At 37.8% G+C, this 17,339-nt stretch overlaps 1 protein-coding gene across 3 annotated transcripts in view; it reads right to left on the bottom strand.

The window, feature by feature from the left end:
• Rsh (Rap GTPase activating protein radish) overlaps window positions 1–17,339 on the bottom strand; it is a 108,665-nt gene that overhangs the window by 57,551 nt on the left and 33,775 nt on the right. For all 3 annotated transcript variants that reach the window (XM_070663072.1, XM_070663076.1, XM_070663075.1), the window contains exons 2-4: window positions 2,576–2,688; window positions 2,163–2,466; window positions 1,989–2,037 (exon numbers count right to left, since the gene is read on the bottom strand). The gene's annotated coding sequence lies outside the window, so the exon portion shown is untranslated. The remainder of the gene's footprint in view (window positions 1–1,988; window positions 2,038–2,162; window positions 2,467–2,575; window positions 2,689–17,339) is intronic.

The following is a 17,339-nucleotide window of genomic DNA, read 5'->3' as shown; positions in this document are numbered from 1 at the left end:
GAGTTGCAAACTTTTTGCAAAAACGTTAATACCGATGTATCCCGCGACAAATAAACGTGCGCACGTGTATAATACTCGTTCGTTTTAATATGTTAATGCACGAGTGAAATAAATTTCATTACGATCGCAGCCGCACGGATTTGCGTGGCGTAAAACGACGTCCGTTTATATTAGCTCCGGGCAAATTGACGGCGGTAATCGCAATGACATTGTGATCGGAGATTGTCAACGTGTCAGTAATGGGTGCTCTCGAAACGTTTATTTGTCGCATTTGCGCGCGATTATCGTGCTGTCAGTAGCAATTAATCATTCCGCTCCGCCAGATTCGGGCATCATCATTTTGTCGTAATTGTAAGAGAATTTACTCGCCCTCATCCCGCAATAATCGTCGCAACGTCGTTGCGCTTTGCCCTGCCGACTTTTCCTTCTAATCGTTCAAATAACGTATTTGAGATGTACCAGACGGAAAAGACGGATTATCATTTTGAAACGAGAATTCCTATTTCCACGAAATTTCACGTGCAGAGTTTCGGGGTTATTTATATCTTTCCTGATTCGTAATTTTTTTTTTCTCTTTTTTTTTTTTAGTTATTTTAAATATTTAACTAGATTGTCGCTCTTTCTTTATATTTTAATATTAAATTTTTTCGAAGTTCCTCCCCGATACATTCTATAATTAAGTTAGCGAAAATCGATAGCTGCGAATCCCGTTATAAAATTTCTCTCATTTATTCATCTCTCTATCGATTAAATTTACAAATTTAAACATCTACTTATTAGCTTGCAAAGTATAATTAGTTTCTTTGTATTTATATTTCATGGATACTCGATACGTTTCCATATTAACTAGATTGTACCAATAGCCGCAGCGAAATCCGGGAGGTCCGCTAATTTATCTTGAATACATGATAATCAATAGGGCGCTGTTTCTTTTCCTACGGTGCGTGCGTTATCGGATAATGTCGACAACAATAAGCGTACCGTGCCATTAGCAAGAAAACCGGGACAAATATGTCTAACAGCCCGTTGCAATTTCTCTAAACCGAAGGACGCGCACTTCTCATTTGGCTTATTGTCCCGGTCTTTCTTTTTTTCTTCGCGTATCGGAAAGTAGGAAAACGTGGGATTTTTATAATTATCACCACCGCGATGTTTTATCAAAGCGCGCTCTCGCCGTTATTGACTACTTGTTAGTTTATCACCGTGTCATTAATTGAGGCTAAGTAGGTTAAACGAACGGCGTTGCAATAAAACGAAATGAAACCTGCGACCTGCGATCCTCGCATCTACCTCTTTTTCCTATCAACTTGTTTTCTCGCCGTTCTCGCACCGCTACGAATCATTCCTGCTGATCGTTAGCTGTCGCCATCGATTTATTAATTTTAACGTGTCAGCCGATGTCGTTAATAAATCATATTTCCTCTCGTTATTCGATTAGCGGGCTCTACGCGATTAATTGACGACTGTCGGAGTTAATAGTAAAGTAGGGAAGAAAAAAAAAATGCATACATACAAGAATGTCACACGAAGTCGAAACACGCGACTGCGATGTACAACTCGCAAGGGACCCGATTGAAATCGTTGCTTTTTTTCGTCACGTTCCGCAATAATTAAAATGGGTAACGTAAAAAATGTAGCTGAATAATCGTCCCTCATTAAACCAGCTTTATTAGTGATAAAATGTCAAATATTTAATATTCTGAATTTAAAAAATTTTATAGGCCAGCAATTTAAAAAATTTTATTAATAAATTTATTACGCCTCTAATGAATTAACTCTTTATAAATTAAACATTTTGATGGATTAGTTATATATTTATTTTAATATACTAAAACCAACCATGCGCACGCTTCGCGTGCGTTATTTTTTGGAAGGTCCCAATTCGTGCGCGTCGTTATAATATGGGATATTAATTAATTATAATAATTTCTTGCCGGTTCAAGAAACGCAATTAAAAACTACGAAAAAAAATTATGCAGTTTACTTACTTATTTAAACTGCATGAACTTCAGCGGAGTTTTAAAGTTCTGCTGGTGACTGTAACATAAAAAAGACAATATTAATATAGACACCAGTATATTATTTGATAATAAGATTAATAAAAAAATAAATAAATAAAAGTTTTTTTTCATAAAGATTTTATTTAAAAAATTCATTCTTACTTAAAAGTTGCTCCGCTGATGCTTGAAGCCCGTCCCGAGCCTGCTTCTCCTCCCAGTTGGGACGTGTCGAGCCATCTTTCCGCGTACCGGACACTCGCGAACGCGACCGGGTGAAGTTACAATCGTAAGCTCTAAGTATTTTTTTAACACAGATACGCACGATAACGTACGGCACTCCCGTTTATCTAATTCGCGTAACAAATCACACGCCCGATTACTTAAACGAATTCGCGAGAACGCCCGACGAACCGGCTGCGGTTCGTATTTTAATTTATATCGGCGACGAAAGCACTTTCCGACGATCCTGCAACATACAAAGAAAATTTAAATTATTATTTCTGCTTTCTGACAAAATAATTTTAATAAGTATCCAAAATATTCTTAATTTTATTCAAATAAAAATTAATTCTTACCTTGAGGTTACTTCACCGATGCAGAATACCCTTTCTGGGCCTGCTTCTCCTCTTAGGATGTCCGTGAGTTGTCGGGCTGATCTTCCTTCGTCAGTCCTCTTCTGGATCTCAATCTGAAACAAAAGAAAATTTAACTAGATTAGCTTTACAGATTATTGAGCCACTTATCGTGACGAGATCGTATTCATAAAGCGTACGCATGCATAAAGAGTAATATTCGCAATAAGTATTTCGTTTCACATATACTCTACATGCATACATTATTCTTACCGAATCGGAAGCTCCTCCGTGTCTATCTCGATAGTCAAGGGCTATTTCTTGAACTCGTGTCCCTACCATCGATACTGATGCACTTTTAATTTCCCATTAATTGAGAGCGATATCAAACGAGGGGTATCTATAGCTTTTACGACGTTATGTTATGCCCGCCGCGTTGATATTTAAATAAGCGGCAAATGCACGGTAAATATTGTCAAAATAATTTTCGCGTGACCATTAAACTGATGAGGTCGTTGTGGCGCTAATGTGTATAAGTTAATTAAATTATGGTCTGCGGTAAAGCGGAATACTAGCAAATTAAATTTTGAATGCTTTCCTTGCTCTTTCTCCGATTGCTCTTAAAGAGAAAGCTCGATCTGCTCAAATCGTCATTTCATCTCTTTTGATGCCGATAGGGGTGTGTACTTTGATTTCAAGTTAATGGTTTAATTAATATATTAATTGGTTGTCGCTACGATGATACATTTTCGTGGTTTACAAACGCGAGTACTCACGTTGATTCAATTTCTAAAGAGAAATTTTGATCACATTTTACTGCAAATATATATATATATATACGTATGAGCGCTGCATCGAAGCTACAACCCAATATCGCAAATTAAAAAAGAATGAACGTACATATACGTGTACATTTTAATTTGCGATATTGAGATAATGATAAAGTAAAGATAGTAAAATTGTATTGAAAATACGTTTCGAATGAGTGAAAACTGAATTTCTTTACACTGTCGCATATTTCAACCGGTTGAAAATCTGCAAGCAACGCGGCTGGCATTGTAAACCTGCAAGAACGACCGAAAAAGTCTAACTCGTGCGCGTCCTTTTCGCCCGAAGAATTTTCCACTCCAGATGTAGCGCATTACAATGCAACGCGCCGATGCCGAAAAACAATAGTGTCCCTCGTAGCCACCGAATCGTTCACGTGTGAATTTGCATTAATTGCAATTAGAAAGCCGACTTCACGTTGCGGATTTTCGTTAATTTAAATGGCTGTCGGCGCGTGGTATATACAAATTCTCACACGTTCCGTACCGCTATTTGCGCCCGTTCGCATATCTCACACCTTTATATCCGTTGTGTCGAATATCGACAGCTGGGTGTCACGACGAGCGGAAGGCGGCACGGCTGTCGTTTACTTGTCAGATTCCTTTTCTTGGGCGCCGATGCAACGCCGGCGACAAACATCGGCACGAGCTCGGTTGCCCCGAAGACCCATTTAACCCGCGCGATACGAGACAATTTCGATCCTACGACGTTATCAATACGTTACGCAACGGACAAGCGACACGTGTAACCGGTTGCTATCGTTAGAAAAAGATCTCGACGGTGCAACAAGTACGGCTCGCGAGGATCGTAGTATAAAGCGTTATTTCGGATTTTTGAGATAAAGCCCGGTAAACTTTTAGAAATCATTACCGAGAGACGAGATCGTTGGAGCTCCGAAAAATTAGTTTTTCGCGAGAAATACGGCTGGCGTAAGAAACTCTTTTATATCGTATTTTTAGATGCACTTTGTAATTTTACTTTGTTTAATTAAACAGGTTGTTTTTATATCTATTTGTGTATCTCTTAACGTGATTGAAAATTGCGATGTTCGCTCGCGTGTATTTCCTCGCTTTTGACGTCACGATTCGAGAGAACGGTGCCGCCTACATCGATCTTTATCGTCACAATCGATCAGCTGTAACCGTGCGTGAAATTCAAGGAGCGCGTTTAGCCGCGCTAATTATCGGACGAAATCGCTCGTTCAGCGGTAGTTGATTGCGCAATTATTTCGATACCGCTTTTCGGTCAATCAAAGAATTTCAGCAAACGGACTCTCGCAACTGTAAGGTACACGTTTGGTTCCCATTGCAATTGATTTTCGAACGAAACTTTTGTGATCGCGTTCGACAGCCAAACGGCAATTATTAATCACGCTGACCTATAATTGCGCGTGCACATAATTGCAGCATATATACGGTCGCAAAAAAGAGAGGGGCGCGATCTCGCAGCGGTGCCTTTCGTTTCGCGAAAACCCGATTTGTACGCGTGCTCTGTTTAATTGTTCGCCTCCTGTGCCTGACAGATCACCGCGATATTTGTCGAGCGCAGAAAAACATTTATATCCCCCTCCGCCGCCCCCTTTTCCTTTTTACTTGGGCAATCTCGCAAAGTTCTTGCCGCGAGTTTCGCGGACTTAATCGCGTTCCGAGTGATGCGGAGCAAGTCGCGAACGTAAGCCGCCACATGCACCAGATGCGCGGCGTAACTTGCAAAGTTTGCAAAAGTATATGTGTATCCAAGATATGTATCGAAGAATAGGTACGTTAAGCGAGAAATTAAAAATGTTTCCTATTAATTTTGCTCTAACGGCGATCTAAAAATACAATTGTGCGTGTCGCAAGTTTTTTTCCCTGTACTTCGCGAAGCAGGTCGCGGTGTATAAAACCTTTTCTCATAGGAATGCATTACTTCCAAGCTGCAGAATGAATGATTGCAGTTCACGACCTAAACAGTTGGTTATAAAAACTGAATGCAACTGTCTTGCATAGCTCGACGTGCTCCACGTATCTCCCTCGTATTCAGCATTCTAGAACTGATGGAATTTCCGACCGTCTGGAATTCGTTCTGTTTATGAGAAAAGAATAAAGTGAACGTTAGCGGATCGTTAGAATACCTTCGAATATTATAAAATTTGATCGAAACTTATTGCAAATCTTTTTAATTATGGCTCTTTAATTTGTCTGTCACGTTTTATTTTTATTTGTTGTGAGATTATTGTAAGATTATCCCTTTTTTTTTTTTCCTTTTTTTTTTTTTTTACTTTTTCTCTTACTCAAGAGAAGGCTTTAAAGTTGCGAAAATACGAGCGAGCTATTTCGTTTATCTCGTTTGATATCGCTCTCAATTAATGGGGAATTAAAAGTGCATCAGTATCGATGGTAGGGACACGAGTTCAAGAAATAGCCCTTGACTATCGAGATAGACACGGAGGAGCTTCCGATTCCTTTTCTCCTTATCAGTTTTCTCTTTTCCTACGTTTTCAGCGGGCTCTATTGAAAGCCAACCTGGCTTCTTGTCTTCTCGAATTTCGTTACGCCATAAAGAAACAAAGTTTCCAAGTACAAGCGGAGTTATTTCGTATCACTAGTTCTTCTGTCTGAAGAGGAGCAAAGGATAGAAATAATACGATTTAAAAAATGATTGCGATAACTTTGTAATAACTATGAAATAACGCGAGAAAACACAAAATTCACACACACATTTCGCGAGTCGCTAAATGCATCGGTGAACTCTCACCGCGGGATATTATGCGCGTTCACTAATATTTCCTCCTCCTCTCTCTTTCTGTCTGCCGACCTAACTTGTCGCTCTATCTTTTCTTCTTTGATGCGAATGCACTTTATTTATTATTACTTAGCGCGCCCACGCTTTGTGCCGCCGCGAGGCATTGTTGTACGTAAATGCGACATATATGCAAGAGTGAGTGCATGCATTCCATGGATAACACTAGGTTAGTAAGCATCTCCCTCATCGGACATAACAGCCCACCCACAATTCATATGACAATTATATCACGTATAATAGACGCGAACGGAAACCCAGAAATTTGTACAATTCGCCGCAATAATTGCACGTGTCAATTTTTCAATAGCCCTAGCACATTTAAAAAAAATTGATGTGACTTACCGATTTGCAAAGACGACAACGAAGTCCTAATTTTTTTCTTCCAATTCTTATATAAATGGTTTCAATTTTTTTCTTTTTCAATTATTTTTAAATTACTGACTTAATTTTTAAATTAAATTAAATTTGGTTTCGGGTTAAAAATTTTTTTTTTCTTAAATGAAATGAAAATGGTTTAGAATTTTTTAATTTAATTTAATTTAACTTTTATAAATGGTCTAAAACTGATTTTTTAATAAATGGTTCCAATTTTTTTTTCTAATTCTTATATATCACTATTTTATATCACTATTTTACGGGAGCCGTGCTAACTTCGCGAATCTAACACAGCACTTTCCCCTCTAAAGTACTAAAACTTATTGAAAATAATTATTTTTTTAAAGAATTTTAAATAATTTTAATTGAAATTTATATGTAGGTATATTTTTAAATTAATATTTTGTTATTTACAACTTTTAAATAATTTCTTTTCTATTTACATATATTTAATAAAAGTAAAAATGTGACGTAATGATGCGCTTTTTGATATTTTAACAGTAGTTTTGCAAATGTTTTAGAATTAGTTTTAAGTAGATTTCCGGTTACTATTAATTTTTTTTAACAAAGAGTATATAGCCGGATAAGCATGCTCCCACCGAGCTTTTAATCGGCACTGTAAGAGATGAATTTGGTCACATTTTTACTTTCATTAAATATATGTAAATAGAAAAGAAATTATTTAAAAGTTGTAAATAACAAAATATTAATTTAAAAATATACGTACATATAAATTTCAATTAAAATTATTTAAAATTTTTTGAAAAAATAATTATTTTTAATAAGTTATAGTACTTCAGAGGGGAAAGTGCCGTGCTAGATTCGCGAAGTTAGCACGGCTCCCGTAAAATAGTGATATAAAATAGTGACGTAAAAGTAGCGACATATACACTCGCGTGGATTTAGAAAATAGTCAGAACTATTCACGATATTCACATAACTCAAAAAATGTTTAAAGCACGAAAAAAACCCCGGGCTTTGTCAGATAAAATTCTACTTTACAAATGACGAGTGTTACATAATATCCATAAAAAAAAAAAAAACACGTTTGCGATCCTTTCTCCGCGTTGAGAATAGCTCTCTGCAAATATTCGAGGAATATTTGCAGCCGAGTACGACGGATTAATAAAATATCCAATGAAAGTCGTTATTAAAATCCGTCAATTAAATTGCAGTTGCTTAATTGGAAAATAATCGCCTAACGACCTTCAGTAGATATTTTAAAAAGCGTTCTCGCGCTATGAAATCCGTGCTAGGTAAATTTAGCGGATGTAATAAAACGAGAACTCGTTTTATGTCCGGAGAATGATCGATTAAAACGGTAATCGACGAGCGATACAACAAAACGAAATCCGCCCGTCCGGATCTATGCGTGAAATTAAATTGCATCGCGATTAGGGCCGATTAAACGTTAATTGCAGAATTTATGCCAATTTACGCACGTGTCCGCGGCAACGTGTGTGTAACGGGATCGCAGTATACGCCGTATCCGCAATCACAACGTCCTATTTCCATTTGTCAATTGACGAAATGTTTGCTTGCGCAAACGTTCACGCCACTCTGGTTGCATCATTCTCTAAACATGAGGATGATTATTAACGCCTCACTTGATAAAAATAAATGATCTTTACGTATCCAGAATTTAATTACATATTTAAATATAATTAATATAGTATTTTTATTTTTTTTTTTTCTCAAACGTTTACCTTAGTATTTTTTTTTTTTTTAATAGGATATATATATTTTATTAAATGGTCTTAATTTTTTTTCCAATTCTTACATAAATGGTTTCAATTTCTTTTTTTCAATTCAATGGTTTGACTTAATTTTTATTTAATTCTTAAATAAATGGCTTCAATTTTTTTTTTTTAGTTTTTATATTATATTTATAGTATAAGCTCATCGGTCATACATATATATACATATATTGCGTTACTTGATCGCTGTTTCACATAAATTGCTAACCATGCAATCCCTTCCCCCCGCCTCTTCCGCGTTATTCCCGATGCATATTTCACACGAGAGTCGAACGCGCCGCATTCCGACAGTCGCACTGCATATCCGCGATTCTCTACATTTATACACCGCGATTGCATGCATGCATGTATGAATCGTGCATGAGAAAACGCGAATAGACTTATAAGAAATTCCTTTCTACGGTAGTGCGCAGGCGATGTTTGTCGATCACGGGTTAGTGCGAAATGCGTGTGCACGCGGGTGTATGATGCTCGCGAGAAACTGGCTACAAAAGGATCGCGACGGGATCAACCCTCCACGTTGCGCCGGGAACTCGCGGAATTTCGATGAACGCGTCCAGATGCGGCATCGCGTCCGCGGGCGTCGACGAAGCGCTGCAACATGCAAACGCACACGTAGCAATCGTAGGAGAGAGAATGCAGGAAAGGATTGCATTCACGGATCGCGAGCATACGCGCTGTTTGACAAAGGATGCGAAATTACAAAAGTAATCCCCGGGAAATTTAATTTTTATATCACTTTTTACGTCTTTGCGCTTTAAACGTCCTTCCGTGTAATTTCGTCTCGAAAGAACACTCCAAGGGGAGCCGGTTGAAAAGCGACGGAAATATTTGACGTGCTCTTAACTTGTGAACGTGATACCTCGCATATAGGCTCGACCTACATATGGCTGCGGGAAAACGGTACTCTCGTATTACTGACCGACTAGTAGCGCGCCTGTATTACTTTCCCGATCCGCGAAGCGATTCCACCACTGCCAGGCAAGACCGGGGCATTCGCAATCCCTTCGGGCTGACTAGTGGTACGCTCGCGTTGCTATCAAGTCGAGTTACTGTCAGTGTCCGGTTTTCGAGTTGTCTGAAGCGTTTGAGACGATGATAGTTTAAGTCGACTCATATCGTTGTTACGCTAAAACCATATTCTATGCTATTGTTCCACGATATCTTTGAGCCGTTATTTAGGTATTGTTATAAAGCTAATTGTAAGTTGTAAGCTCCCATAATGCCCCACGGAAACTGTAAAGTTTCAAGTGCGTGCTCGCGACAAAATTTACATATTTCCGATTATATTTACATTTGTTTCCCGAATTGATTTAGCAATGATTGTGCAAGTAATACAAACTCCACCTTTCCTACAATATTTTCGTAAAAATAAAACATTAACTGCATGTTGCGAGTTGATATAATTGAATTTCGCATGATATGTAATCGTAATTTATCTTCGTGGAATATTTACCTACGTTTGCACAGACGTTTTAACATCTACAGGTTGATTTCTGCTTTACAAACGTGTAAATACGCGAGAGTGGATTCGGGACCGATTTAATCGACCTTTCTACAAAAAGGCGGGCAAGATCGAAGCGCTATGAAACACAGGAACTTCCAACGAGAACTATCCGAAACACTGAGAAATTTATTAACATATAATGGAAAGAGCGCGTAGTCGATATCGGATATTGAGGAATCGTCCGACCCCCGTGTGCGCCCCGTAATTGAAATATTTGCCAATATTCGAGTAGGATGGGCGTTCATGACTGCGAGTTTAGAAGTTCTGTGGTCATCGGCCGACCGTTATTTTCCAGTTATTATTTTCCCACTCCACCAGGTCGATCTAGATTGTCGTGTTGCGCCCATCCTTCCCCTTACGCCCTGACACACATCCGAAATTATACGAGCCGGCTTATCACGTATTATCGTTTCCTCGGCGGTAAATTGGGAACGGAGTTGCCTCCCGGCGTTACATTTTTAATTAAACATCGCGGATATCATAATTTATAGATGCGGACGAATTTAATTAATGGCAATGTAATTCCGCGTGAAATTTCTTTCCTCCAACGTGACGTCTAAAGTCGCGAGTTAAATAATACATCGAAATGAAATAGCAATCGTTTATTATACATCCACTCCTAAAAATTGCATTATTTCGTAATTAATCACACTGTCTCCGCATGAAATACTAATACCTTGTTAATAAAAATTGCATTTCACTCAAATGCGTTTTCTTTTTCCTTCTTTTTTTTTTTTTTTTTTGCCAACATGGTATTAATATTGCACACGACGGATAATATATGCACGTCTCACTTTAATATCTAACGTATGACTTGCACGATTATAATTGGATTCTAAATTACCGCAATTAATACGATGACCACGAGACTCTTTGAGCTCCTTCCACGGTCAATTTTTAATAAATTTGTAGTACAAGAATAAAAATCGAAATTCTATTAAGGTTTAGAAAAGAGGATAAGGAAATAAACGTAATCCACGAGTTTCTTAACCGCGAGGTGATTCTCCCGAGTTAGAGAAAAGTTTTCCCCTGAACGTCGACTAGTGAAACATCGACAGAGCTGTCAAACTCGGCAGGACCAAGTGAGGGTGTGCCGGGGTCTTCTATTTACTCGCTTCCCTTCTTCCGGTTCACAACTCCGCCTGGATATCGGCTATTATACGAACCGGGGACTTGTAGCCCTCGCGCGCATTCATCAACGCGGAAGATTGATGACGTCTAGTCATTGAATGAACGGCACTTTCGCACAGCTCGTTAAAACGGAAAGCACGGATCGCGACTAACACCGTTGTAATCTCGCCGAAATTAGGACCCTTATCTTTTTTAACTTTCCTCCTCGACCTGGCCGTAACGAATATTTTACCTGATTACAGCGATACGCGATGTACCCATTTTGCATGCATTGGCGCACTTACTTTCTTTCCTTATATTTATAAAATATGCAATATGTTCGTCTTACTTCGCGAAAGCGCAGTAAGCATCGCAGCAATAAAATTCTGTAAAGTTGTTAAAATCATTTCCCCCTCGAAAACTGTTTTATCGAATTCTGCACTTTTGACCTACTTTTTGTGCCGCATTACTGCATCTTCAGATACATACTTAGCACAATTTCAGACGCCGTATATGACTCAAGGGCATTTGTAGATTAAAAGTATATATCGGAAAAAATTATAACGACGCAAATGAGTTAAATGGAAGAAATATCAATTAAGCCGTGAGTTCGGTTATTGATATAAATTGCACAGTTCGAATGCAGAATGAAATCTCTTTACGGTGAACGAATTTATTAATGGAGCGCGAGGCTATTACGAGAAATTATCGTGAGGAAAACGACGGACGAGCGCAAATGCGTCGTCGGTGGACGCAAAGCTCCCGGGAGATCGCGTCGTCGCGTCGTTGATTTGTGTCTGATTTGCTTGCAAGCTGAGCGGCGGCACGGTTCAGAAGATCGATATTCAAGGCGTATGTCCCCGGGATGTCCGGGCTGATATCTGTCAACGCGGCTCCTATGATCGAATGTCAGCGGCGATACGGAAGGATAGACGCTCGGCAAACGTAATGCGCCGTTTTCTATTTATAGCATACGCAGAAAATTGTCTCGATGACTATTTAAATAAGAAAATTGCTTACACATTAATTTATTCCAAAAAATAAAATTTATTAAAACATGTGATGTTGAGATTCGTTAAAATTTACGAACAAAAGTCAAAAAAGATTTTTTTTTGAAACCCTCTTTGCTCTTCTTATTCAAATCTCATCTTTTCGTATTCAAATCATAATTTTTTAATTAGATTTCTCGCGAGCAATTAAGAAATTAGCAGTTTTATTTAAAAAAAAACATGTAAAGTACGAATAAATAAGTAGCGTATTCGGCATTCAAATTTTACATTGGAAGCATCTGCGTAAAATAAAATAATCAGAGACTGTTATTTGTTCTGTACTCCCGCTTTAAAATATTTATGTAAACATCTCTTCGTGGGTACATTTGTGCTCCGCTTTTAGTCGCATTACTTATCGATACCTCTAATATTTTTACGTAGCAAAAATATATTTATATTCCGCGGAAGATTACTTAAAAAAAAATCGAAAAGAATTATCTAGACGTATAGAGTATCGCAATTTATACTAATCGTAATTGACTTTATTCTTTTAACAAGGCAATCAAACACTGTCCACTTTGATAATTACCTTGATAATAAATTTGCCGACGAATAAAGTAAAAAAAAAAATATCTTGTAGAAATACGAAGCAATTGTATTTTGGTTTTTTTTTTATTTTTACTTAAAAAAATTTTATTCAGAAGCAATTTAAAATGTCATTAACGATGTCGTCGTTTCGCTCTTTAATTTTCATATCTTTTTCTTTTCAAACTTCGTGCGCAACGCCCACAAATAATGTGCAAATAACTCTGCTCTTTTCGACTTCTCTCTTTCGGTCGGAATATTCTCTCGTTACTTGCGACCGTGATTTCTGTGAGAACCTGCAAATAGCCCTTGATTCATTCCGACTAGTATCACTTACAGGAGCCGACCCTCACTTGAAAATACGTTATACCCGCGGATTAGAGGGCAGACTGAATTGAATCGTTTGAACCCTCGGATACTATATCCTACGGACAGAAATGTGCCTTTTTCGCGGTAATTCCATTGTAACGGTCTTGCTACTAGTTCGGGGTTAATTGCCGGCACTGATCGCACCCGAGGTCCCTGATCACCGCCGACCCAAGGTGCGATTAAATGCAAATCACCTTAAAGACAATTTTATGGGCATCGCGTTAACGGATACCAACGTATAAAAGCCGTGGTGTCGAATACGATATTAGCATGATCGATATATTCGATGAACTTCTCTCCTTTTCCCTTCCTTCCTTCCTCTCTTTCACCGTTCCGTGCGCGCTTTCTCTTTCGGGTGCGGAATATGGAAATTGATATAATCTCTTCCACGGTGATCTATACGAGGTGGATGTAAGTTAAGATACCATTAATGCAAATTGAATAAAACGTGATTAACTGAAGCGTTACAAATTTTATCTCGCGTAATATGCACAATGTACATTATAGAGTATATATTATATTCTTCCTACGCGCAGCTTTGAACGCTCTCAAAATTAAAAGCCGAGTTAAAACTTTGCTCGCGTAAAATTTAAATGCTTACGCGTAATATTTACAAAATCGGTAATAATACCTATTAAACGTGAACGTATAAAAATAATCGACGCTTAAGAATATCATCTTATTTCGTCGAATTCCATCTAAAGGAGGCAAAAGAATCGTTTTCGTTGCGCATCTTTATCTCCGTGCGAAACGAGAGGAGAAATGCTGCATGAAATCATTGGAGAGCGAAGTGTTCTTCTGCATTTCGCTTCCATTCAACGTCGCCATGCGCAGTTCTTATAAAGGAATATTCCATATTTGCTCTGTTCCGCGTGTTGCATATTGCGTTTAATATCTATCAAAGTTACTCGGGAGATATATTTATCATCATTGCGGTGCATTATGGTATTAACCATTCGAATATTTCCAAGTCGACCGGGTAAATTAGTCAGTATGAAAGTTACATGCAAACATTTTTATTTTCTTTTTTATTTATTTTTTTTTCTTTTTTAATTTTATAATCGCGATAATTAAGACGAATGCACCTAACAATTTTTAATACGCAAAAAGGATGATTTATATTATACCGCTCGTAAATTTTGTGGGGATGAATGTTCAAGAATATATCGTGCAATAAACTTTGCATTTTAAATACTGCTTGTCACAAAACTTCGCTTTGTATTAAAGAGTATATTTAAATTTAAATTTATATCGCCATATTTCCCATGCCTCAATTTTCTTTCCGAAGAAAGCTTTTTCGAGGGGAAAATTTATTATTTATATTACATTTCTTCCGCGAATTTTCGTTTCTTACGCTTCTCGCAGATTTGCATTTTGTCATATTCGACGGAAGAAAGGATTACCGTCGGATTTCAACGAAGTTTCTACAAAATCAAGGACTTTGATGAAAGACAAATCGTTAATGCTTTTCATAGATTTACTATTTTTTTTTTCTCTCTCCACGATGCAGTCGTATCTTCTGATGTCTTTAAATGAGCATCTCATAAATATCTTTGCCGAGCGTGCATGACGAGATTTTATACACCGGTATTTATCGCGTTACTGTAATCTTTTATTCACTCAGTCGAATTTGCGCTATTTATACGCATATAGTATAGTTTTATAGTATCTATTATTTTAAATTGCACTTGTTGCAAAACGCGAAATAAAGATAGTGCACGAATTAAAGACATCCACGAACAGTTTATGTTAATCCTAAAAACCAGTGTCTCCTTCGGGGGATGGCAATTACGCGCCAGACTACGCACCGAGCGACTTTATTTATATACCATTGTACACCTTGCGTCCGGTACGCAGTCTATCACGAAATCGTAACTGAACGATGCAGCGTTCTTTGATTAAATTAATCATTTCTAGTTCAGGTTATCAGTTTGTTTTTAATGTGCTGAAATCGAAAGTAGACGGTGCGCGTATTTAAATTTTTTTTTTTAATAAATAGATAAATATAATTATTTATAATATAATAACGCCCGCATACGTCCACCAGCCGTCACCTTCCTCCCATATATCTTGGAAAGCCGCACTGCTTTTCAGACATAAAGAATTTATTTTCCTCCGTTGGTTTTCCGCCTGCGGGATCTATCCTCGCTAAAAGAGGGTTTTCGCCATCCCGAGTCCTTTAATTTTCTTTTCAATTATGTAACATCAGAAACATTCATTTTATATTTATATTAAAGCCCTTTGGGGGCAGATTCAAGGGACCGTATTGGCTATCTTGTCAAATATTTATCCACACATATAGCGAGGGTGGATAAACGCATCCGGCGGAAAGAGATTATTATTAATGTTTTTCAAGGCGGACTTTTATTTTTTATCACCGCCCTTCAGAAATTATTTTATATTATAAAATGATCACGTAATAATATTATGGATATGTTACGGCTATGCGGGGACACGTGCCCGACGCGAACACTTTAATCTTACGAACACGAGTTCCATTAACAGGTTACCATCTCGCGGGAGTGTGGCTCTTTTGGCTAAATGCGCTACCATTTCAATAAAGTTTATACAGTATTTATAGACGCATTACCGGACCACATGCTTTTCTCCTATTCGCGTTTGCATGCACACAGGCGCAATTTATTTTAAAGCTAATGGAGAGGCAGGTACCGGTAGTTATTCCAAGTCCTCGCGTTTTGTCTAAACGAAAAGGTAGTCGTAATATTACCTTACATTAAATATTTTTATTTACTTTCGTCTCGTTCATATACAGGGTGTCTGTTATTTAATAAAAAAGTTATTTAACATTTTGTAAAATTCTCAATTGTTATTGAGAAAAAAATTAATTTGTTTAGCGCAAGAGTGACAAGGAAGCTGCGGGCAAGTGAGCGCGACAGGCGATTGGCGCCGTCGCCTATCGCGCTCACTCACCTATAGCTTCCTTGTCCTCTTGCGCTAGACAAATTAATTTTTTTTTCAATAAGTATTGATTTGAATTTGTGTCACGCGTACTCGAGGTGTTCTTTTTTGTCCGTGCAAAGTGGAAAGCCAGGCATTCAATCAACGATAATTTAAACCGCCAAGTGTGTACTCCACTTCGTAGAATCACGAAATATCACCACGTCCGGAACTTGAAGCATTTCTAAACGGGTTAGGCAAGCTCGATTTGAGTTCACAAATGAAATTCCTTCTCCACCCTCCCCCCGTTGAGATCATTAAAAGTTTGTCTTGCTATACAGCGATTGCGATGCGTAAAAATATGCAGTATTGCCCAAAAAATGAAATATATCAGCATTGCACGCTACGAACCGTTAGGGAATCCGCTAAAATCGTTGTTATTGCTTTGATTTTTTTCGTTGAAATAAATACAAATGTATGATACAAAAAACAATAGGTGATATCAATCGATGTCTGTTAGCTTATCATGTTTAAAACATTTCGGTCATAGGCGTTGTTGGATAATTCTAAAATCTACTTTCCTGCTTTAGAGTTAAAACTTGAAATTAAGAATTGCACGCACGCTCACACAGTTTAGAATTAAAACGGCATGTAGCAAGGGAGCTTGGTAGGCGCGCGATAGAACGAGAAAAGCTCCATACGGCAGACGAACGTATATTAAGGATTACTATCGTAATTGGAGTTCACGAGAAACCCGACCGTAAAAGCCGACTTACACTGCCAGCAAAGTTCTTCACTTTAATACCACCATCGCAGTCGAATGCCCTTTGCTTTAATAAAACCTCGCGAAAAGAGCGCAACGAAAGAAAACAAAAAAAAAGGGGGGGGGAGAAAAGAGAACATTTTCATTGAAAAATATGCTCATTGCGCATTAAATACTCTGACTCGCGATTTACTTGAAAGTCTCAGTATCCTTTTTATTTGCTAATTTATTAGCAAAAAATGGCAGGATCTAATTAAATATATACGCGCCCTCGGACTAGAAATAATAAACTAGGTCAGTTAGGCCGTATTATGAGTTCCATAATATCTTTCTTCCGAAAATAATACTAGGTTCACTCCAAGCGCATTATGCATTATTACGTCGTCTAATTGCTGCCTGTGGACTCGCAAACTCGGCATTTCCCGTAATTTCGGTGTCAAATATTTGAATTATGAAGGATATCCGACTGTGCCGTCCCGCTCGCGATATTATGTCCTGCTGCATTGCTTATTAATCTATTATGATGGAATGATAAATTCCTTACTCTGATCTTCGAGTTTTAATCCAGCCTGATAATATTTCAACTATCAAGAACGTTTCTGACGTAAGTAAATATATTGATTTCAAGATACTCGTTAAAAAAAAAGAAAAAAAAGGAGGAAATTGTGCCATATTAAGATCGTCCCTGAGTTGTCAGTCAAATTTATGAGACAATGCGGGGAAATACTAAGAACTACCTCTTGGCCGATGAATAAAAGAACATGACGTGTTCATTATGCCTTTTTAAATGTACGTTTCATTA

This window comes from Cardiocondyla obscurior, linkage group LG11, assembly GCF_019399895.1.
Source record: "Cardiocondyla obscurior isolate alpha-2009 linkage group LG11, Cobs3.1, whole genome shotgun sequence".
NCBI lineage: Eukaryota > Metazoa > Arthropoda > Insecta > Hymenoptera > Formicidae > Cardiocondyla > Cardiocondyla obscurior.
Note: the sequence above shows the minus strand (reverse complement) of the source record. Positions and strands in the feature narration are given on the sequence as shown.